General features: G+C 37.1%; 1 long non-coding RNA gene across 1 annotated transcript in view; it reads right to left on the reverse strand.

Annotated features, from left to right (window-relative positions):
* Positions 1-26,603, reverse strand: part of LOC126858423 (uncharacterized) — a 113,977-nt gene that overhangs the window by 51,612 nt on the left and 35,762 nt on the right. Inside the window, exon 2 of the long non-coding RNA XR_007688675.1 lies at positions 18,515-18,570. This is a non-coding gene — a long non-coding RNA (uncharacterized LOC126858423). The remainder of the gene's footprint in view (positions 1-18,514; positions 18,571-26,603) is intronic.

Below are 26,603 nucleotides of genomic sequence, written 5' to 3' on the forward strand. Positions count from 1 at the left end.
AAAATTATGTATAAAATAGATTAATTAAATATATAATTCCGACACATAAATATTTATCATTTATAGCATGTAATTAATCAATCGATCGGTATATTTTTTGGAAATTATATGATGTAATGATTCTAATAACTCATAACCGATTTTTTTTAGATAATTTATTCCATTCCAATTGAAAGAATCGCGCAAGAAAGAGATAAAGCTCGCTTGCAAGCTAAAAAGGACGGCAGTCGATTCTCACATTCTCGACGGTCTTTTAAAGAGAGGAGTTCCACGAGTCCTCTCCCATCCTATCCTGCTCTAACTCCCATGAGGAGTTGCTCTGCCGTACGTAGACCAGATTTATGTGTAAAACTCCCGCGCACCGCCCTCTCCGTCCGAGTTGACGGCGATGCAGAAAACGATCCCTCAGGACTCCAGAATAAACTTACTCTTAACGATTAGGAGATCTGCATGATCGTCGGCGCGCGGTGACGTAATATCCTAAGACGTAATATCATAATCCGATGCGTTATCAAAACCATTCGAGATAATTAGTGACAACGCTTCGATAAAAAAAAAAAATAAGATAAGAACAGTAAATAAGGAAAATATCGGCGCGGAATTTCTGAGAAATTCCCGATAATTACATATTAATACGTCTTGCAACAACAACTTGTAGCGGAAAGATTATACAGCGACGGAGAAGTGCGCTTGTTGTGCCTATCGAGACACGTAAGCGAAGATACACAACCCAACAAAATTCCATGCATACCAGTATTATACCCGAGAAACCACGTAATAAGTTAATTATGATGTTACGTAACATGAAGAAAGTCGTGGACATTTTCCTTACAATCTCTGTAGTTTATGGATTTTTAATGTGTATTTTTTTTTTTTTCTAAATTTTTATAATTATAAATTTTCATAAATATTTTAACTTTATTCTATTCTGAGCTATTTCTTTATTTTAGCAATCATAGTGTTATACCATATTAGCAGCTATAGTATTATAATATATTATAATATATTATAATATTATTTATTAATTTTTTAAATTTATTATAATTTATTATAATAGTATTATAATATATTATAATCCAACGTATATGTTAGTATATATTATTAGCACATTTTTCATATTATAATATTATCCGTATAATACGGCTTGTATGTCACGATACATTTTTCAAATATTTTCTTCTTTAAGACTTTCAGTAATTTTTTTCTACAATTTTCTCATTTGCAAAATTATCACATATTATACGATATATTTCACACTTAAAATCATCAATTTTGCAATCCTATGTAGATGCGTTCGAAGAAAACTAATGTTTTCAAGCCACTTAATAATTCCGCACACAGTGCGTAGACGCGTGACCTGGACAGTTCCCACGCACGATGCGGAACACCACGCACTAAAGTGACGTATCACATACGTGATCATGTTCTAATGCACCGTACGTTTCTTTGGAAATAACAATTAGACGGCGAACAAGGCTACTTACAACGCAATCTTACGACTGCAACACAGAAGAGGTTTAGTAGCTCCTTCATTTCTCCCTTTCTTTCTCTCAAAATATATAATTCTAATACTATATTTCCTTTATTTTTTCATGTCAATAATAATTTATGAAAAATTATCTTCTTGTATTATCGCCTCTGCTACAAAATTTAATACTTCCGTATATATAGAACATACTATTTACCATATTACTGTACGAATCCGCGGAACATAATAAATAACTGTAAACAGCTGATTTTATCTCCGGCATTTATTATTAAAAAGTCAAGAATTGTACCGAAACGGCCAGCGTGTCTAATGTCATTTTATCTTCATCGTTGAATTCGCTACGAATCTTTTCATATTCGCATTATAAGCGCGCCATAATCATACTCATTCATATCTGATACGAATAACAATTCACAATCGGGCCGTATCTACACGCAAATATCACCATTACAAATATGCCATTACGAACATGTAAGTATTGTTATGCGATAGCATGATAGCTCTCCGGCATTCCGTCATGTTCGCGTTTCCCAGATCGAAATAATGTTATGCGGACATTATAATCGTAAATATGGGGCCGCGCGCGATGCTCCGTTAGGTATCCACATGCTGTCCACCACTATTTCAAAAGAGAATCATAATTTATTATTACTACGGAAATATACGCGCGGAATAGCAATTCCGCGGAGGTGTACGATACGCTTTACTCTTTCGAGAACCAGGCCGAATACTGATCGATCTTTGAATACTTACGCGCTCCCTCATCCGCGTCGTCAACTCCTTTTTGTCAAAATGATGAACAATTCCTTCTCGAGACACAAATAAAAAATTTACCGTTCTTTGATATCCGCGTACTTTCGCAAACGTATACAAATATTGCGCTTTCATATTAAAATAAGTGTGTGAGAAAAAGATATATATCATTTATGATATAATAATTATAGCGAATCAAAGGAGCTTTACATCGACATGAGATGCGAGAAGGAAAGCTAAAATTTTCTAAATACTTTTTTCATTAACGAGCGCTTCGTTAATCGAGATATTGAGCTAAGCACGACATCTGCTCTATTATTCTGTACATGAGACTTATGGCGGTTATAGGGGCGGCCGATAAATCGAAGAAACTCGAGTGAAGAATATCAATTCACGAGGTGGCCTCTGCTGAACGTGGCACGACATTGAAAAGAATGTAAATGCGTTATGACCGGCCCAGTTTTACGTTCGGTGTCACGAGGCATTCGTCAACGTGTCTCCGCCTGCGGCTTACAGATTGTCTTATAAATGAATGAACGGTAGTTTCAGAAAGCGCATGATGCGAACTATAGGCCGTACGTGATGCGCAGTCCAGTCAAATCTCATGGAGAAAAGGTTTGTATGTGACGATAAAAATTCACAAAAAAATCGATTCAAAAAATGTGTCAACACCAAATGTGCCATTCTCGCTTGGGCTTACAAAATCGAAGATTTATCAAGCACGTGAACTACATATTAACAAACAAAGCAAGAATTTCTTAAACTTTCAAAATATGTCATAATAATTGATTGTAAAAACAGTGAAAACATTTTGTGAATATAAATTCGACTCAAAAATGTTATAAAGTAATTATTTTCTAAAAAAATATCTTACCTATTTTTTATCATAATTAATTAAATAATACAAACATTAATAAATAATATTTTTATATTATTTATTAATGTTTGTATTATTCAATTAATTATGATAAAAAATAGGTAAGACATTTTTTTTCAGAAAATAATTACTTTATAACATTTTTGAGGGACATTTTTGAGAAAAGAATTAGCACAGAAAAATCTAAAAATATAAAGCAAAAATTCATGATTTCAAAATAAAAAATATATAAAATATATTTTTTATGCGGTATAATTTATATGATTATAACATTATTTCCCTGACGCATCTAAAACATAAAAAAAAAATATTGTTGTCAATTATTATAGAGACAATGATTATTATCACAAAAAATAATAATTGGTAATAAATAATAATAATAATAATTATTGGTTATTAGACACAAAATTCAATATAATGCATGATTAAGATTATTATAGCTATTTATTATAGCCATTCATTTTTATAAATCGTACGAGCTTTTTTTCTACTACTAGACTAGCGATCGACGACATCGGAATCGATGGGATTGGCGCGTATCGTTAAAGGCAAGCGGACCACCAAGATCGGCGGGGCAAGTATCACGGTGTCAATTAATGAGCCCCCTGGCCGGGATCATGGGATTCTCTCGAACGTTATGTGGAACGGTCCCCCCAAAGAGGTCCCGCGGAGGAGCAAAAGGAGAAGTTCTTGAGGCTCCTACGGTTTTGTCGCGCGATTCCTGGTAGGCAGCCATAATAAATACATAATATGCACATAAAGGCAAGCCGGCGCGATCGAAATGATCAAGAGAAATCCTCACCCGTTCTACCGTTCACTCCATGGGTGGCTCCTTCAGCTCGCATCGCGCGCCTTCTCGCTCGAGAGAGCGTTCGAGCAAAGCGGAAATCGTTTCTCTATCTGGATGTTTGAAACAGAGAATCCCCGCAAGCTCTTGTTGAAAGACATAACTATAGAGCTTTAAAATTTTTTTATTGCGCCGCCTATTTTCTAGAGCATAACAATCATTTTATTACGTTAAAATATTATATGTAATTCACATATACAATTATGAGAATTGATCGACAAGCGCATCGAAATGACAAGAAAGAGAGAGAGAGAGAGAGAAAGAAGAAAAAAAAATTTAATCATTCTGCTAGACATATTGCAAAAATGTATAATATAAATTTATGTATAAATCTTTTTAACTTATGTATCAAGTTGTAATAATTTGTTTAGTATTTTTAAGATCAAATCACATGCAATGTATATTTTCAATTTTTATGGAATTACATAATTACAATATATTTTCTTTAAAATATTATTCATATACAAAAAAACATTTAAAAAATAAATCTGTCTCTTTCTTTCTTTCTTTCTGTTCATACTATAAAATTTAAATAGGTCTTAACCCGATCTTTAGAATATATAGATTGATATTCTGATAGAGATCAATCTAATAAATTTTTAGTAGTTAATATTATTGAATAGTAGTTGATTATATAATTTAATATAATTTAATATCATTTATAAAATTTTTTCATTTTTTTTTTTTTTTGGTATCCGTTTTTCGCTATCGTATCAATTTTATTGCGATTTCTTTAATACTGACGATTTCAGATTTGGCTTTTTGACGAAGTCGTCGTCGTCACGCAGGTTCTTTCGGCCTGAATTCTGTTGAAAGCGCGCGTTAGAATTGCACGAAAGAGACTAAACAAATCGCTGCTGTCGAGATGAGAAGCGCACATGAGAGATGCTTAGGTTGAACGAGGACGACTTCATCTCCGCGGTGGTCCAACCGATGGAGAAGCAAAAACGCCATTATGGTAGAACGTGGCCCATAGTACATTTTTGGAGATGTATAAGCCAATATACATTTATCTGATAATATAAAATATTAATTTTCAATCTTTTCTATTGAATTAAAAAATGCTGTTACACACATTTTGATTTACATTTCTATTATATTATTACTTGAGTATGTTTAAAATTTGTCTATAAGTTATGTCATAGATTTAAATCCTGATTTTAATAACGATATTTTTTTCCGATTTTATTTTACACATATATCGCAAAATTTATCACAATTCTATTAGATTTTTTTTATTTAAAACATACATATTAGCATTCTTATCTTATTAATTTCCACGATAGGAATGTTTATGTATTCATAATTCATCGGTGTGGTATGTAAAAATTTCAAAGAGATCCAAACCAAGATGCTTCACGAGCTCACGAGAAGCGCCGGTGGAATATGTATTGCACGAAAAGTCGATTCAATGTTTATATTGGACGGGAGCTAATGGGGATTCGAGCGTCGATGAGGCTTCGACGACGATGAACGTTCACGTCCGTCAAGGGAGTCTGGGCTCTCGATGTTTTTACGCCGACGTGCCAGTAATTTACAGTCGGTCATTCGGCTATACATGGACGGTACGATCGGTAGTCTCGCGATACGTCAAATTAGCCCATATATCATGGCTTTCTTTACCGGTCCATCGATTTATGTGCACGCGCATAATATAAATTATTAAATAAACCTATGTATTCGCGCGCGTGTATACACAAGCCTTTTGACCGTGATACGTGCTTGTGTGTGTCACAAAAATATATCGGTTATTTATAATACGGTGTAATCGCAAATCGAATCATCATGACAGTTTCGAGATCCGAGTACGCGAATGATCATTCAAAACCGAATAGTCATTAGCGAGACAGAAATATATTGCACGTAAGTTTGCTCTGAGAAGCGAATAAGGAGAGAGTACTTTTTTCTTTGCGAAGATATATTTGCATATTTTTGCACTCTTGAAAAGATATCGAAAAAAATTATTAAAAATATCAAACATGACAGATATAAAGTTTTAGTACATAATATTGCAGGCACACTAAATATTAGGGGCGGGTCTAATATCTAGAGATTTATAGAAATATATAACTGAGAACAAAATATATAATACAGCTTCTTGTTTTCTCTAATTTTATTCCATTAAAAATATTAATATAAAATAATGTGTGCAATAATTTTTAAGTTCGTGAAGATATTAAAAAAAAAAAAAAGATTGTTTCAATTTTATTATCTCTTGAACTTATAGTTCTTTCATATTCTTTTTTTCATCATATAACTTGCATAACCATCGATGTGAGGGCGAGATTCAAAATCAATTTGATATTAATTCCGGCGCAGAAGAATCCGCAGAGATCGCGAGGTACGACATGATTTCGAAATCCAATCGACATTGGCCAATAAAACTGTCAAACGGTAAATCTTCAGGAGAGTACCTCCGGTTCTTGGAAGGTTGTAGCGTTGTATTGACGTGAGTTATCAGAGATAGAGAACGCCGGGAGAGAAATCGGGGTGGATGACTCCCTCCCCCCCCTCCCCTCCCTCCCGGCTCCCCGCTCGCTTACCCTCGTACACGATGATTCTACCCCGTGCAACCCTCAACGCGGGGATTGGCTTTACCGACCTTCGTGGAACGAAGGATGGAGGTGCGGGAAGAGAAAGGGAGAGAGTAAGGCAGAAAGGATAGATAAAGAGAGGGAAAGAGAGGAGGAGAAAGAGACAGAAGCCGCTGGGCTTGTCTCATTTTACTTTACAAGAGGGATTTAAAAACGAGGAACCGTTTGACAGTTATTGCAGCCTCGCCAACGCACACCACTACATCCCAGCCTCCCCTCTGACCTGATCTACCGGAACTTCGAATTAAATCTAATATATACAATAAACAAGGAAACAATCAATAACAAGAGAGGGTGCCCGGCTTCGCGTTGGTATTCCTAACAGCGTCGCCTTAAATCGGGACAGTGATATGTCGATAATTAAACGTCTCGCGTGTCTTTGTGTGTGAATGTTGATAAAAGTGTAAATTGTCGTAACGTGTACGAAGCTTAACTTAAACGATGAAAAATGACGACGTCTCTCATTGACGACAATATTACTGTGAAAGATTTTCACAATTTTTATGTTCAATCATATTAAACATGAAACTCTTTGTAAAATGCTTTCTTTTTGAAAAAGTTTGACGCGAAAATCTTTCAGACAATAACAAATGTTTCTTGATAAAATATAATATATAATCGCAAATATTGTATAATAAATGTATATAAAGTGCTATAGAGTAGATAAATATCTTAAGACGTAAGAGATTAAAGGAAAAACATTGTATTAAAATTAAAAAAAAATTATCTAATACTTTTATAAAAGGTATTAGCGCATAAGAAGACTCTTTCCAGTTTCATAGTGATTTCTCATCCGTTGCTGACACACCGCGTTAGTTCTTCCGGTCATTAAATCCAATCCACTATGTAATTTGCAGAGACATTATACGAACTGATTAAAATAATAATGCCGGACCGCCATAGTCAATGAGCGTGACGCGACTCGTACTGAACTACCTTATGAATATTGATCTGCATCCGGTGTTTGGTGATAAATATATCATGTGGTATCGTTCTTATATTGGAATTACAATGGAATTAAAAAACCGGACATCATCGGCAACATGAATTCGTTCGATCCAATCATTCCTCTCGGGGCGCATGAATTATTTCTTTTTAATAACGGCATACCTTTTATATTCCCTCCGCGAATTATTTACATAATTATATCGATCAGATTCGCTTATCACATCCGTACAAAAATATTGAATAAAAATATATGTATTTCCTCGGTGGTTTATTAATTAGGTATTAGATTTTGTATTAGATTATACACTGTGTCCCACGTAGAAATATGAATAAATACATGATAGAAAAATATTTTTAAACACATATATAGAGTATTGTGAAAAACGCTTTATACAAAGCGGATAAGGGGATAAAGATCGATACTAACATGTATTTTACTTAAATGAGAGACGAGCAGAGACAAAACGAAAATGTGAAAAAAGAGAAGAATGACATGTGGAGTCGCAGGGAGTCGGCGAATAATCGCCGCTGGTCTTACTACTAGGTAGCGGAACCCCCGCTGGCGCGCGTTAGGCCCCCCATCGACACCTGACAACCTGTTAGCTGCTGCCAACAAATTGCTTTGCATCCCAGTCAGCTTAGCTAGTCGCTATCATGAACAAATTATTCATCTTCTTGACTCAAATGAAGATACTTGTTATCGTTTATTTGTCTTATCTTTTATTATATTATTATTACTAATTATTTATTAATACGGGCGTGAATATATCAGATATTTGCAAACGTTATAGCTAATTGTAGCAATTATATAAACTTATGTACAAAAAAAGACATTGTTTTAATTATTAAATAAATTATAATCAGATTAAAATATATTATTTATGTAGAAAAAAAAAGAGAGAAAGATAAAACGACGTAGAATGGAGATATCATTGGAGAATAAGATGAATGATGAGAAGGCATTAAATTTCACGCGAGATCCAAAGCGCGCACCCTTTTTCGCTACGAGCGATCGATGGAGATGAAAACGCCGGGCGATATAATAATCCTATAGGCGCGACGATATAACGCGACAATTTCTCGGTGCATTAGAGGGGACTTACATATTTTATGGGGATTTTTGCATATAATTTTACGGCGCGTTAGAGCGGCATTTAAATACGGCAGCTGGATAAACAGAGCGCGACGATTCTATTCCCTCTCCTCCGGACAAAGTGACGAAGGTGAAACGATGGGTCGGAAAGAGAGATAGTCAAGGCGACAAAGAGCGTCGCGGGGGAGTGAAAGAGAGACGGAGCGAAAATAGAAAGGGGTCCCAGAGGAAAAGAAGGAGATGCAGCTTACGAGAGAAGAGAGGGCGCACGCCCGCGATCTGTTTGCGTAGCATGCGATACATGTGTTCATGCACCGAATCCAAGGGCGACAGAAACGATTTGACGATTCACTTAAGGGCTAATCCCCACCATCTCGTCGTGAGATCGTTCTGATGATAACAGCGTCTGCATCTTTATAACAAATTATTTCGTTTTTGAATGCATGGCTCGATAAGAAACTGCAAAATAACGGCAAGATCAAAAAAAAAAAAAAATTGTATAAATTTATTATTTTATAAAAAATGATACGAGCGTAGGAAAATATCTTGCTTATATTTTTTTTTTAAGTTTCACTTTTAATTAAAATTAGAAAAAGTACTCAAGTTCGTTCACTTTGTTTTACACTATATAAAAATTGTTACGAATTGTTCTCTCTGACTAACTGAAGAATAATGGTCGCAACATCGAGCTCGGAATGAAAAACGATTGGTAGAATCAATGATCCAGAAGTTGACGTTATCCGGAAACTGCCAGTAGGGCCGGCATCATAATATCCGCGTCTTTACCGGAAACGTAGCAACGCGTGGCCGTTGCATTGGGGGGAACGAATGCAGTTGTGAGCCGTGCCAACTAGTCGGAACGAATTACTGCTTGTCAGATTTACTCGTGGGGTACGTATTTATCTTCTTTGTACATTCCTACCTTATTACTCACGCGCAAAATTCGCGTTTCATGATCAAAAATTAGTTTTTCTCTACAGCACGATGTTTATGACGAATAATTACTCTTGTCTCAATATCTCTTTTACAAAAGTTAAATAACAAAAATTAGAACTCGATTCTCGTATGTACCGTGATTTGCGATTTGAAATCGCATGTATTTCCCGTACGTTTGAAATTGGCGGACGAATCCGCCTTGAGTGAGTCAAAGGAGGACTTGAGCCAGCCAGTTCCCCGGGGAACATTACTGCCGTATCCGGGACTTTCGTCCGTCGCTTTGATTTATGTCCTTGTAAGTGACGTCACTCGTGTGCGCGTCCGCCGTATACGCCGTCGTGGTACCCCCTTGTGTGTGCACAAAGGATCCACCGTCATATTATCCCGGGCGTAGCGTATATAAATGACCGAAATTGGGACTTATTGTGTTTGTCATCGGCACGGGAAATATCTTGCGCCCTGATTTATTATCTTTGCCTTTAGCCGCGCGCCCAGTCCTTTTCTCCGCATCTCGCATCTCGTTGTAAAATAATCGCATGATCGAATAATGAAACTTTTCTTACGTCGACGAATAATATTAAAATTTGTAATGCGTACACACATATATACGCAACAGTCATAGTTGTTTTAATTTATAACAAACGCACTTGGTAGCTTTATAGGTGGTCTTGTAATAAATTCATGATAGCAAAAAAAGTAGAGATATTTGTAGCGCGTTCCTAATCATTAATATCAGTGCCCTGGACATTATCAGGAATCGTCGGGGCGCTCGTTTTAATAGCAATTAAAATCTTTTACATAAGTTAAAGGCGGCAGGCCTGTCCATGCGGAATAATTAGCAAAGTGCTTTCAGCGAAGGACGCCAATAGCGCGTCGTAATTGGCAATAAAACATTTCATTGAACCGCTAACTTGGTCCCGCGCGCGAACGAACGAACCGGGGAGAGGGAGAGAGCCCTATTATCTTATGATAATTCGCGCCCGGGGTGAAATTAATCGAGTAACTACAATTTCATAATGGCTGCGCCCTTAAAGCGAGAGGCAGAGAGCGACGCATTTATTCACGGAATACGGAGTTGCCAGCTCGTAGGAATGGGAGAGAAGGGGACGCTGTCTCTTCCCGTCTTTCTCTCTCTCTCTCTCTCTCTCTCTCTCTATCTCTCTCTGTCCCCGTCGCACCTTGGCGCGCGGGCCCGTGCGTATAACTCGAATGACATAATTGAATAATATAACGTGCCACCCTTCTCCCGAGCGCAGAACTGAATCGCTCCGAGCTGAGCTGAACTGAGTAATAGTGGAGCGAGTCCGGGACTCGTGGGACCTCTCGTCACGCATATTTCATTACGCGATCTGGCAACCCTGCAACCCCATCCACAATCCGACCTCTCTCTATCCGCCGGTGTCGTGGTACACGGCACGATATACATAGCGTCCAAGCGAATCCAGCCGATTTTCACGGAATTGAGAAAGTGGCGTGACATCTCTCAGATCAGTCCATGCAATAAAGTGCATTCGATAGATGCTCCATTGTAGGATTCATATTACGAATTTGCGAAATTTACAAGAATAATTGATCCCTTTGATCATTTTCAATGTGTAACGTGTTTACCACACATTTTGTTAGAATAAAATTTTACATCCCAAGATTTTCAAAAATTATTATGTATACAAATTTTTAAGTTGAGAAAAAATCAAATTTAAATCTGCGTTTTAAATGCATCATATATAATGCACGATATCTTAAGATTAGCTGTGTGATTATCGTATCCTATGACGTATATAATTTTTTACCCGAGATACTTTGAGACACAATTGAGGCACACAATTGAAGAAAACAACGAGATGCCGATCTTGCAATTTTATAAATCTGCGCGACATTGATATCCGCGATACCCGTGGTGCGCGTGACGTGTGCGCCGATATTTTTTTCTTACGCGAAAAATAATGCCGATATAACCCTCGTACTCTGACTTTTATCTAGATATGGTAATTTCTTCCCAAAGAACGCAACGTGCGCGCGCGCATATATTTGCGAGGCCGTGGCGATCGCGCGAATAAGATATACCACGGAGATATCTGTATAATCCGAGGTATTAGTAAGCGTCCTCTCTCGTGACACTAGCATATTCCGCCGGGCTACTCCATTTGCACCAGACCCCTATCTCGTCGTCCTGCCAGTTCGATATAATACCCCGGTAATTCTCCCGGGAAACGATTCTCCACGGATCCGTTGCGCCTCCTCGCTAAAGAAGTCCTCCCCCATCCGGCGCGCGATCCACATCGATTCACACTCATAAAATAACGCGCGAGTACGTTTTGACAATTCTATTACGATTATTCAGTCGCGCCGACAGCTGCTGCACGCTCCACCCGACACTCTCGTCTATCTCTGTCTCTTCCGTTTTATTACGTAATAAAGAGCGATGCCAAGCGGTCGCGTAATTCTGCCTTGAGGAGATATGATTCCTTCGTCGTTAAATTTATGCACCCGAGTGCATCGATTTAACTCATTAGAATAAGATTATAACGATGCGCATATGTGTGAAGTTGCGTTAAAAATATTTATCATTTAAATAAGATGATGAATATTCTTTATACAAACTTTGACTTACGAGAGATACAAAAAATATTAACATAAAATAATAGTTAATAATTAGACACTTTATGATCCAAATATAATAAAAAATAGTTTTTTTATGACATTTCTACTTAGGAAAAATTGATATAAAATCAAAAAATCCCTTCTTAGAATTAAAGCTTGTTAAAATTAATTGCAATAAAGGAAAGAGAGAGAGAGAGAGAGAAAATTGTTTCATCGCGCAATATTAGTGATAAAAATATTCATATTATTTCATGCAATCTTTGATTAATCAGAGAACGAAATATCCATGTTGATATGCAAATTTAGATCAACATTTTTTAAAATAATATTAATAATATTAAGTGTCATTATTGTACTTGATATGCAAAGAATACTTTATTGTCGATGTACATTTCTCGTCGGAAAGATATGTTCGGAGATCAAACTGGATAAGGAATGCAGTATCCACGGAAAAGGTAGTGCGGAAAGGGAAGAAGCACTGTGACCAGAACATATGTATGCCACCGTATATGGGAACGCATTGTGAGCGCAATCGCGTGCCACGTGAGCGGTACATATTGCCTTCGCAACTGGTCCATTTAGGGATGTCGCCTTTCATATTGTCACATTTTAAGTACTCACATAGCAATGACTATCCGGTTGCTCGTTTTATCCAAATAGTTTGCACTGTTGTATTAAAAACATTATGCGTTTGTTAGCGAAATTATCATTTTCTATGTAATTTAAAGAATTTATTATTTATAGCTCAATATAAAAATTAGAAATACTTGAAAAATGATTATTTATATTATTTATTGATATAAAATTATAGCAGCACAATATCTTTGCGTATAATTAATCCTACTATGACAATCTATAATCAATACACATTGAAGAAATTCAGCTTGGCATAAACTGCAATGTAATTACAATAACTTATTACTATATTAAATATATTAATCAGTGAGTAATTAATTTTGTAGACAGCAGTGTAATTATAGAATAATATAATGTCATAAAAAAAATAATAAAATAGGAATATTATTTTTTCTTATATTATCTCTTCTGGCCCGTGCACGGATATTCTGTACGCGATTTCGGATATGCCGTACTCTAAAGCGAAAAGTACAGATCGCCTGTAGACAAGGGCATGCGAAGACGAATGCGGGGACAGGAGATAAGAAGGAGCGATGGGGTTTGGGGATGAGGAATTAGAGAAAGTTTTCGAGGGTTGTACTGACCCCTGTGTTCGCTCATTGTTAATATTTAGGGTAGCCCGGCGCCACGAACAATGCCGAATATCCCCCTAGCGTGCAACGGGGAGTGTCTAACGTTAACCTGTTTCAGTTTTAGGCCGCGTATACTCGCACGGGCGTAACGTGGTCCCATTCTCTCATACGCACACGAACGAACATCCTTGCTCGCAGAATCCCCCGGGTTATGATTAATGGATCTGGCACATATTAACGTCCACTTGCTGCACCCTCGTTGAGTTTCACCATTCACCATTTGCATTTGCAATTTAATGATCCTCCCTGGAGGCTGATTGACTTCTGTAATCATGGAGACTGATTTCTTGCACCTACACGTTTCGATTACTACCACGCCGAAAATTTTAACGTACTTTATTGTCACAATTTACACACAATTATATCAGCTTAGAAAATAGATTTTATTTAGTTTTTTTTTTTTTTTTTATTGCAAAACGTCAAATATACATATATGTATGTACATTAGGGTGGTTATTAAAAAAAAAAAATTATCGCTGACGCCTCTTAAAAGAGTAGTAATTAATAAAAAGGAAAAGTTCTGTAAAACCCTGTAAATGAAAGAAAATAGGTGCCTCATGAAAATACAAGTTTAATAATGTTTTTATTTTTTCATTTTTTTATTTATTTATTTTTTTTTTCAAGATTTTGCTTATCATTTTTAGTACGATAAATAGATGTAACAATCAATTTTAATGAACAAAATAATCGAATTTTAACGAATTTTTTTGTTAATCATACAAAATATAATTTAATAAAAATATTTAATAAAAAAATAACTATTATATCAATTATATTAAACAAATAATCAATAATTATAAATATTCATACGTTACTTAACAAATTGAAATTTGTAAAATTACATCTATTTATTATATTATTGTAAAAATGATAAGTAAAATCTCAGGGAAAAAATAAAAAAATGAAAAAAATTGAAAAAAACCAGGTTATTAAACAACCATTAAATCTTTTCTTATCAATTACTACTCTTTTAGGGGGCGGCAGCGATAATTTTTTTTAACGACTACTCTAATGTACATATACATACAATATATAATACGGCATAAATATAAATGTACGTATCATATAAGTTTATAGCGTATCGAATATCTCTCAAACGCGTGTCTACCAGGAATTTGTTGCAATCGATGCAATTGATGACTGCAGTGGTACGTTGTAGCAACTATCGCAGGGTCAGCAGATGGACCAAACTGACCGTTGCTTTCAAGGGGACAATAAAGCTCATACACATTGTATCCCACTCGAGTATCCCATTGTAACCGTATGTGAATCTATGTCGTGCCACGATCCGATAATTGTGATTTCACCCACGAACCATCATTTCGACGAATCACCAATTTTCGAAAGGACCATAACGGAGGTAGAGCAATATTTGTTGGCTCTGAATCATACACACGATCATGCATTCTCTGTCCATCTAAACTTGTAAAGAATCAAAGAAAGACAGAAAAAGACAAGAGAATAATTATAAAAGTGAAACTTCGTTATAATCATTTTATCTATGTACGTAGGTGCGTGTGACTTGCATAAAATTTATTTTCTAGACTCGGATCAAATTACGTATACAAATCAAGCCGCATGATCACCTTCTGCTATCGTTAGATTATGCTCGAGCGACGTCCAAATGGTGTACTCTTCGGTGTTACCGTGAATACCGAGAAACCACGGAGCGCGCACGCAAAAGGTTTGCGACGATAGGAGGGTACACACGGAGGGGCTCGATCGAGGAAGTAAGAAAAGCACGGCTAATGGCTGAGCATTCGCAAGGTTAGCGTGCAACACACCGTCGCGTTTCAAGACACGCGAACCCGGAGCCGGAGCCCACGGTGGGCAACAACCCACCATCGTACGTCAGTCAGCTGATTGACAAGTCGAAAGATTTGCCCGCGATTATTATGATTGTCCGTGTTTTCGTATCGTACGCTTACTAAAATTGCCGGCGGGTCGTCAGGAGGTCAGCGCTAATTATAGTGACGCCGGTTAGACATAGACAGAGGGATATCTATCCGTTTATCGGATCACACCGAACCGTGTCCGCCGGAGAGCATTCGAGATCGTTCACTTCGTTCGACATCGCTATCGGGACTAACGGATGAACAAAAGAGTAACACGCGAGGGAAACAAAGAACGTATGTTCATGTCTACGATGTTTTCCTTCTGCTGTGCACTCGAGGGTGGATTTACACATTCTTTCACCTATCAATTGATAATACTTTTTATTGAGATATTTTTTTTATAGCCATCCGTATTTCTTTTCCTCGCAATTATTATATCACAAAAATTGAATAGAAACTTTTATTTTTGTCTTATTTTTTTAAAAATATGCTCTAAAAAATGTCTCTCTCCATTTAATTTATTATCACAAAATTTATTATTACAAAAGTGTAATTCTTTTTTCTACTTTACTTGTACATTATTTATTATTTATTGCAATAATAATGCGATAATTACTTATGGTTCGACAACATTTTGACCTTGTCTCGCCAATGTTAGATAACATCAAAATAAGATACTCTTTTCCAAAATCTATTTGAAACACGCGAGGAATAACAAAGATCGAATCTACTCTTCCCGGAAGGTAGCGCGACCGACCATGAAGTTAGAGCAGAACGACGTATCCTTTCCTTTTAGTTCAATTAGATAATATCAAGTAAAATCTGCTGTTTCCCGAAATCCGGCTCTCACACTGCGACTTCCGCTACCTGTTATTACTAAGTTTATTCTCAGATTTCTCTCGGACATGATTTCATAAAAATTAAGAAAATAATGCATTTGCAAAATTTTTCAATACACATGCATTAGAAGGAACTTCTAAAAAATCTAATTTCAATTATTTCGCGAGCAAAATTTGTTTGTTTGTTTTGTTTTCAAATTTGATATATTATCAGTAAATCGACAAAGCAAATTTATTTAAATAAAAACAAATTGATCTTTAATAAAGAATCCAAAGTTTTAGAATTAAAAAAACGAGATATTATATTCGCTTGGTCAATTAAAAAAATGTTAAATGATCAACGATTAATAATTTATAGATTAAAATTAAGTAATAAATTTATACAGTGAGCAAAAATCATCCAATTTAATTCATATTCGGCGACATCGTTAGATTGTAAGATACACATTAAATACATTTATTTATCAATCTGTCAAACAATGAAATCATTTCATAAATCATATCGCGTTCAGACAATTATTCTCAATATTGATTACTTCGATAGTAGATACAAGATTGTTGAGAAGCAGGAAAAATCATGATAACGATCAAGTTCGAACGACTGAAGAGACAGAAGCGACGTAAGGACGGTCGTAGACGTAGTTTTAGGGTGAGTAAGAGAGAGAAGTAAATCTCCGGTATAATACTGCGTCAGCAACAGCAGCCGTAGGTTTCCCGGGAGAACAGATACGTATGCTAATGCAACGCGATGCTCGTTATAATAATCTACAAGTCGAATGCGCGCGGATCCTCGCGCTCTCGCAGGTTGCCGGCTACGGTGACGTGCCGCCGCGCTATCTCGGGCGTGCGATCACGGCTAAAAGGGGGGAAGGAAGGAGGGAGTTTTTAGGCCCCCATGTAAGCCGGTTATCTAAATACCGTAAATAACAACACTTCCCCCTCTTTTCCTTCTCCGGCGTAGAGGTCTGCAACCATCTCTCTATGTATCGTCCCTTTTCGCGTCTCTCTTGCTTCATGACATCCCTTTTTCGATCAAGTCTGCAACGCTTGGCCGCGAATGAAGGAATCTCGCTCGAGTAACGTTAGTATAAATGTAATATTTATATCAATCTTACAATAGATCGTTATGTTGAAAAATTATGTTGAGAAATTAATTATTGACACTTTTTTTTCTTTTTTTTTATTAAGTTTACTGTCGGTAAACTTTAATTATCTCTTAGCTTTATTTCTTTTCAAAGTCAAAATTAAAAAAAAAAAAAAAACCATGAAAAGTAAGGTAAATTATGGTTGAAGTTAATTGATGTTGGTTGAAAGTAGACACGGAGGAGGACAAGTTTCTTACAACAAACGTTGTGGTTGTGACAATTAATAACTATCTCCGTTGGTGGTTGTAACGTTTCGCCAGCATCGAAGCCGGGCGGCTGTCAAAGGCACCAGCCAATAGATAAATGAATGCATCGTGACGAGCGGCATTTCCCGCTTGGTCTGTCGTGAAAACGGTTGGCGGGTCTTTCCCCTTTCAAGTTCCGATCGTTAGATGTTATCGTTAAAAACGTTATCGTCATCTCGTAAATAATCTTTAATCTCTCCGAACGCCCCCTTCCCCCCTCCCTCCCTCCCCCTCTCCACCCCTCCTCCGACTCCTGTCAACCCTAAAATGACACTACCTCGTCGTTTATAGAGGCAGCAACACGGGAGGAGATGCTATCTCCGGATTATTTTCTGGATAGACGGATACATCTCCGGTCTCCGCATCACCGTGTCCGCTTAGCACGTGGCGAAGCGATGGCATTAGTTCGCACGTTACGCGTCCGTCGACGCGCTAACGTCGACGTTTCTAACAAAAGCAAATACGAAACGAAATGTGGTCGCCCTTACGTATAAAATGCATATCGATCCACCCTTTGACGTCGTTCTCGGAATGTACGACATCGTTATCGAGGATTATCCTTTACGCGGCTCAACGATGCCGTTACTGCGAGGCGCTAAAAGCGAACGAGGAGAGTAACACCGTGAAGAAAAAAGGCGCATTCTCATCGTACCGTGCTCGAAGAATACGCGCTATCTGTATATATGCTACATATACCTAAGTATGCTGCTTTTCTAATCGTTATACATCTCTTTTGTTTATGAGTATGATAATAATAATTAAGACACACTTAAAGAATGTTTTAATTATAAACTCATTCGTGATTTTTGGGGACTAAAATCTTATTTTTCTAGAAAATCAAATTCTTAGTTTTTGTGTACATGTTTATGCGATAGAAATCTATGGAAAAACGTCGACATCTATCTTACTTTAGCTATCTTGCACGATGTGTATCTAACAATAAGTTATTTTTAATTTTGTAATGAAGATAGTATTAAAAAGGGAAGAAAAAAGATTAATTCCTATAATGTAAAAAAAGGATGGAAGCATACAATTTGACATTACTTATCCTTATGTTGTCTCGTCGCTTCTTATTAGACAGCTTCCTTCCATATTGTTATCTGTAACAAATTATCCAATGACTGTTAAACATTTACGCTTATCAATGATTAAATTATAATTTAATTTAATTTAATTTAATTTAATTTAATTTAATTTAAAATTATAATATAATTATGATATATTATAATATTAATTATTTTAAACAATTTTATTTTATATAAGACATTTTGTAGTACATTTAAAGTTTCGAATCATTATTATTTAATCAAATAATTCTTATTCCCACATAATTCTTACTTTTTTCATAATTTTTGTCTTATTTCCTTGAGTTTATCAAACTTTAATATTATTTATTATTTTACAGCTACTTATTATCAATATAAATCAGTCCTAATTTCATCACACTGGAAAAAAGGCAATAGAAAAAAAAAAATCTTGACGCGCATCCGCATCCACCATCTTCGATTAAGTTTCGAAGAACTAGGGAGGGATGAAAACGATAAACTTTATTTTATAGCTGAGACGGGGGAGCGGCTTTCGGGGTTCTTAAAGGTAGAATATGTTTCGTATCATCATAGGGGATTTACCGCCACCTTCTTCCTATCCATAACGCTTCCGCCCGCCCGGCAGCCATTTTGAATACATTCTCACCCGAGGAGAGTTATCTGGGAAGCGTTTCGATTTTCCATTTAAAGTATCTTATATGTACACGTTCTCCCGGGAAGAGGATGCGCAGAAGAGACATATCGAGAATAGACGAAGGAAAAGCAGATGTCTGAAAATATTAGCTCAATTCACGTTATTTCACTGTCATCTTTTCGTCTTCTCTCTACATATTCCAAAGATATATTTATATATTTCAATACGCATCTACAATACATTTTTTTAACTTGTAAAAAAATAGTATTAATAAGTGAAAATGATGCGAAATTAACATTTTGCCTTGAAATATTTTCTTAATTTTTAAGGAAAAAAGAAATAAAAAAACGACTCATGTCTGTCAATAAATCGTGTTATCGATCGCGAAGAAACGTGTATTAATGTCATCAAGTTTCAACGGCTGCTTTCGCATTCACATCTCGACGACACTGAGTAATACACCCGGACGAGGGATAACTTTTTTCGATCTTCCCGAGTGGGAGAAGGAGGGTGCTGATGGGTGATTGAGAGAAGAGAGAGACAGAGAGACAGAGCAAGCGAGAGAGAGAGAGAGAGACGGTCGGTATTGGCTCGCTAGTGGCGTATGCTTATTTTAATTGAAACAGTCGAACACCGCCACCACCTTGCCCCCTACCATTGCCATGTCTCTTTTCTATGCTCCCCTTCCCGTCCGTTCCCCTCGGTCCTTGTAGAAGGCGACAAATTCTCCCTCCCCACCGCCGGCGCCCCTGCCGCGTTAAAACGACCTACCGCCGCGCTCACTCGAGGATATTGTTTCAAACGAATATGCAAATCATGAGCCAACCCAGAACGTGGTCCGCTGTAATTTCTATTGCTTCCACCTAGCGGGCGACACAAATAGATATCCTTAACGCTCCCCAGATCTAAAGGAGAAACGTGCGCCGAATGTGTGCTCCGCGAGAGATCCGGAGCTTCCCTCTCTCTCTCTCTCTCCTCTCTATATATATGTATATATATATATATATATATATCAGTTACGTACTAGAATTTCCGCGAACGCGGCGGGGGAAAGAGCGAAAGCAATTCTGCTCAAAGATTACCATTAAGGGTGTAAACAATTTTCATTAAGCCCGGCATCGCCGTACTCACTATTTGCAACCCGCTGTTCGACTTTATCAGTAAACTTTAGGCTAAATCGAGTTGCAAAGTTAAAAATTTACACTCCTCGCTGTCTGCGTACTGCTTGGAATGAGAGATTCTCTTTTATATATATTAACAAATAACTAATACTCTGTGATATAAACAAAAGTTTTTGAAAAATAAATTATTGTAAATAGCATTTTATGCCATGACTCAAGTGAGAAATACAGATAATCTTTTTACATAAAATAAAAGATACAAAATCTCAAATATACAAAAAAGTATAGAATATATGAGTGCATTTGAATTATAAATAATAATCAGAACTGTATGAAAGATGTCTGACAAGTTCAGAAAATTCTCAAACTACGTTACGAGAAGTTTCATGTCTACGACGAGTAGTCTAGTATTTACGTATCGATTCTTGTGGGTGGCGAGATAGATTGCAAAAGTTGTAGAAAGCGTATCTCAACACATAGAACGTTATAGGTACTGCTTCTAAATATCTGAGAGAGAGAGAGAGAGAAAAAAAGAGAAGAACGGAATAGTGAAACAAATACCCATAGTTTTCAAACTTAAGAGTAAAACTTATCTCCTCTTATAAGTAAATCAATATATACAACATATAAACAATATGTGCAATGGGATTTTATTAAATTCTTAAAATAGAAAATAAAAAGAAAAAAAAGATAGAGACTATATTTATATAAAATATAAATTTGAATTATATAAAAATATTTCACAATAATCGTATTAATTCTACCTGTTCCTGTTATTCGTTCCGACAAAAAAATTCGTGATAACGTGACGCCATGAAAATATAATGATACATGTTTTTGAAAATCAGATTCACTCAGCTAAGAAGGAAACGAGAGATCGATGTCCTCCAACCATTCCGGGGACGCTAACCTTCCCCAGCTCCGGAGCTCGGTTAACTAAGTGAGAGAGTGACCCGTACTTTGTTCCCTCGCGCCGCGCCGGCAGGAATATATTGATAGTCAGCTCAAAACTCCATTAGGGCCGGCCAAGTATTCTCTCGTAAATACGAAAATGCTATCCCATTATTTACTGGTTAATTGGATTAATGAGACTCGTTATTCCGTAGAGGGCCGTGACTCGCGACCCACTCCGGAGCCTCCGTCGCTGGAGGGAGGAGGAGAGTTAGGAGGGATAGGTCACCCGGTAGGGTCACACAACGGCGAAGGATGAGAATGGAGAATAAAGGGTAGGACCGCCACGTGGACAAATATGTCTCGACACATCGTCGACGCAGGCGCGCACCGACGACACTTTGCTACATAATCACTTTAGAATATTGTTGCCAGATCGATTCTCCATTTTGGGTCCACTATAATCTTGTCGAAGATGAAGCAAGATTTTAAACATTTATTATCATCCATTTTTATCAATAAATGATTATTCTCCGATTTGTTATAAAGATTTTATAAATTATATCATAAGAAACTAAAATAAATTCTTGCAGTCTATTTAAAATTCAATGTATAAATTCAAGAAATACTGATATAATATCAATTGCAATATTTCGTGGTAAGAAGAAATTGTGTCAAAAGAATGTGAAAACTTCGAAATGTAAATCAATAAATCTGAACAAATATTAAATCTCCCGAAATAAATTATATCTTGGCATATTAAAAAGCTTGCCGTCAGCTCGCTCGCTCGCTTCCGCTGTTTCGACTCACCGCACCGTCGCGTTAAGGGCTTCAGCGACAATTAATTATTCCTAATGCCTCCACAAAGTTCGCGGCGCCTCGCGCCGGTTTCGATTATTCGCGTGTTATTGGAACGATAAATCAAAGATTCTCTGAGAAAAGCTGCACATCAAACTCGAATTCCGCGGGTGGGATACACTTTTGAAATGGCAAGCTGACTTCATTAATCAACCGCACGCTCGTGTCAAGGGCGTCGCACTAGATGCCGTATTATATGGAATAAAATTAATGAGATACACAGAAATACACTCGAGTTCCGGCTCAATGCCGAGCGCGTGATTTCGCAGAACGAGACACCCTTAGACCGGGACTTGTACGTATCGTTCAATGCTCCCGGACTGAATTAGGCATATTCGGCTACATGTATATGATCCAAGGTGAGATTCGAAACACAGGAAAATAAATATGTTTTGAAGGAACATATGGAAAATTAAATGTAACGGATGAATTTGGTGAGTTGGAGGATTCATCGATTTATTTTACTGAGGAGCAAACAAAAATAAGAAAAATTATTCATTCAAGCTAGTGATTTCGTCAATTTTACACAAAAGTATTTTTAAAACATGAAAGAAACTGTATGCTTAAAAATATGAATTTTAATTAATTTTTATAATCAAAAATATGAAAGCATTATATCTTGAAAAATTGACATATGTTCGTTTTGTTATTCACATAAACATACTTGATCTATTTGCTACTAAATGTTAGATATTTTCTAGGCAGTTTCTCTTTAAAATAATTTTCAAAGAATTAAGTTATATATATATGTTTGTATTTTATCTCTATATATTTATATTAATTATTTATTTTTAAATGTTATTATCAAATTACTATATCTATTATGTGTGACGTATATCTATTTTTTTCTATCTACATTTCCTATTCCGTGTTTAGCTTGATATATAATAGCGAACATATCGTACGTTAATTCTTATGAAAACAGAGAAAGATATAGTTCCTCTTTATTGAGGTGTCCTTTTCGGACACAATTTAGAATATATCCGAAACTAGTCGTGTAACTCGCGCTTCAGAGCTAGTTCGAGCGCGAGAACGTTGCCCGAAGGGCGAAAGGATCCGCCGCGTCGTCCAACTTCCGCCCTCCGCCTTCCCCACCATCTTCGTCATCACGCACGCGACCGTTACCCGCAAGCAAGTAAGACAGAACGAGAAACGTGGACAGCGTGCCCGCCGCTGCCGAGAAAACCGTGATGAGGGAGAGGAAGAGAGCGAGAGAGAGAGAGAGAGAGAGAGAGAGAGAGAAAGGAGAATGAGGAAGGGAGGAAAACGCGGTGAGAAACGCGCGGCGAAGAGAGTGGGTTGTAGCAGCCTCTCTGGTTCTCCAACGGGATAGCCCAAAGGGGGTGTAAAGATGGCGGCCGAGGAGGGAGAGAGAGAGAAAGGACGCGCGTCGGTTATGATAAGGCGATGCTTTAATGACAGCGCGTTTCTATGGCAACGGGCGTGTAGGGGCTGGCCGCCGCGACGCCCGGCGTCGGTCAGCTCGGGGGTGGAGAGTGCATTGAGCGGCCAGCCGCCATACTAGTGGACACACAGCCTCGATTCTCAGGGATGAATTTCTCTGTGTGTGTGTGTGTGTGTGTGTGTGTGTGTGTGTGTGTGTACGCGTGTATGTGTGAGTGGACGCGAGTGTGGGTGGATGTGTATACGCGCACCCCGCGCGTATGTGTATATGCCCGTGTGTATATTCTCGCTCCCCCGTTTTACTCTCTACTCTGCCATTCCTCCTCCCTTGATGCACACACGCGCGATGGTCCGCTTCTTTCCTCTGCCCGCGTTCGCAGAGATATTCCTCCTATTCTATCTGTGCTCTTACATCTACCATTTCCACATTCGCCTTTGTCTTTCCATAGCCGCGGTGGAGAAAAACCAACAACAATGCAACATTATCCGTCTTTTGAACTCGTCACGAAACATTTTCTAATCTTGAGAATTTAGATAAAGAATAATCGTTTACTTAATTTATTAATTTAGCAAAATACATTTTTATAGATGTAGAAAATATGAAGTCTTCATAATAAATATCAATAATAGCAATATGTGTATATTAACTAAAGAATATCTCTCTATATTTAATAAATAATCAAAAATTTCACTCTTATAATGTTTAATTGATATATAATAACGTAACCATTTACGAGGAAAAAAATATATATTTTACGAAAAATTGTACTACATTTTGTGTCATTTGATAAAAATATTGTTATATTTATTACATTTTTTTTTTCTTATCATTACATCAAAAACTAACCAATTCATAAAAATGCTACTCATCATAATTAATAACGAGATCAAGACAAATACATACAAATGTTAAATATCTATAGGAGAAGTAAAAAGAAAAGCAATCTCTTATTTATCATAAGAATCACATTCTCATCGATTCAATACGTTTAATTGAATTATTGTCATTAGTAAATAAATCTTTCTCATTAATAACCGAAAAGAAATGATACGTTTATATATAATTTTACTTTAATCTGTCGCTTGCCGATATGCGGTGTCGCGCAATTCAATTTACATATTCTAACTCAGCATTAAGGCGCACGTAAGGATTCCCCAAGTTATTAAGCGGGTTCAGAAGTTTCCCCGTAAAGTTCAAATACCCACAATTAAATGAAGCGTACGACCCCCTGCGTGCGAGAATCTAGAACCTCCTCACCTGCAGAAATTGCTCGAGACACGTTAGCCTTTCAGCGGGAACATTTTAGGAGAACATCAAAGAATCTTTAATCGTTCTGCGTGCGATCCCCCTTTGCGCCGTTTCTCGGTGAATATCCTCGATAAGCTAGTTGCCCTCTTTCAGGCTACGTGTACGTGACGCTAAAATATATATATATATATATATATATATATATATATATATATATATATATTTCGCCAATGCTCTACACAATGAACATATTAAATCTGATACTCTTCTAATATTTGATCTGTCATAAAGTGTAGATAAAAAATTCTATTTACGATTCTAAAATATATAAAACTTATATAAGAAATGATTCTATAGAACTGTCATTGTGTATTTTAAATTATACATCACTTTTTAGTTTTTTTTTTTTTTTATAATATACACAGATTAAATATTGAGAATAAATAGAGGTAAATATCTGTGCGAAAGCGCTGATCTGTAATTCGTCATTTCCGAATCTAGTCGGAAATCTGCACACTTGGCTCAATCTGTTTCGCCCTCGTGCAATTTTCGAGCCGCGACATTCGCGGCACGACCACATCGGCCATACACGATACGATAGCGCATGCCGCCGAAATAGCCAGCGTCGAAAATTCAAAAGCGAATCTCCGTGAACGACGCGGATATATATACATACATACATACATAGGAGTGATAACGGAATTTTGTAGTGGAAACTCTCCGGGCAGAGACAAACCGGGCATCAAGAGTATCCGAAAACACACAAGGGATGTTTAGGGGAACGCAAACACACCGTGTCTCTGCATTATGGATGCAACGGAGTGGACCGCCACCCTAGTTGCACCCCCTGCCACCCCTAGCCGATCAGCCCCCTATCCTTCCACCCGTTTCCGTCCCGCGCTCGTTTTCTCTCTCTTTTCTCGTTCCTCTCTATCCGCTTTCCATCCCCGTGTGCACCACGCGAGATGGTTGGTTGGGCTGGCTTCACCCCCGCTCGCATTTATTTATAATCAAATTCCATGTATACCGGCAACCGGTGCGGTAGCGGTCTGAATTTCTATCCGAATGTGTACACACTCGTCCGCGAGGAGGTAAGCGCGGGCACGATGACACACACATACATACACATACACACACACACACACATATACACATAAACGAACAGACACATAGATAAACGCGCGCGAGTTCGAGGGTGAATTCTCCCACCTCTCTCTTTCCCTTTTTCTCTCTCTCTCTCTCTCTCTCTCTCTCTATCTTTATCTCTCTCTCTCTCTCTCTCTCTCTCTCTCTATCTCCCTTGTCGCGAGAGGCAGCGGGAAGGCGCGGATTCGCTCGGCGGTCAATTTAAAAATCAATATTGACCGAGGAGCAGCCAATCCTTTATTTATCGACGCGGATTGTTGGCTGCATGGGAGAGACGCGCCAAGAAGATTGCTGCTCTCCCCTTCTTATCCCACCCACAGCATCCCCCAGGTTTTCGCTGCCATGTTGTTACAAACGCGTCCTGAATAATGCGGTCATCCTCGTTACAATCCCTCTTTAAACCGTCATGTTACAGTCCGCTTCGCCTCGGCGATGAAAATTGCTTAAGGAAATGTAAATAGTTTACAAATGTATTGTTAACGATTAATATTTGACTGCATTGATAGAAATGTTAACAATATTTCTGTTTAAATAATATAAATTCAATTTTTATTATTTTAATATTTAATAAAATTTTAATATTAGAGCAGTAAACACTCAGCATTGCATAGATTCACATTCAACATTAAAAGCAATATCTAATAAATGTAATTATAAATCTTTAGATTATAATCAAAAGAAGTAGCTTGAATTAGTTATATTTTCTTTGTAATTGAAGACATTCGAGGCAAAAGAAAAAAAAAAGAGTTTATACTTTGAAAGAAAGATGATTACGCTGGATTAT

Source organism: Cataglyphis hispanica, chromosome 2, assembly GCF_021464435.1.
Source record: "Cataglyphis hispanica isolate Lineage 1 chromosome 2, ULB_Chis1_1.0, whole genome shotgun sequence".
Taxonomy (NCBI): domain Eukaryota; kingdom Metazoa; phylum Arthropoda; class Insecta; order Hymenoptera; family Formicidae; genus Cataglyphis; species Cataglyphis hispanica.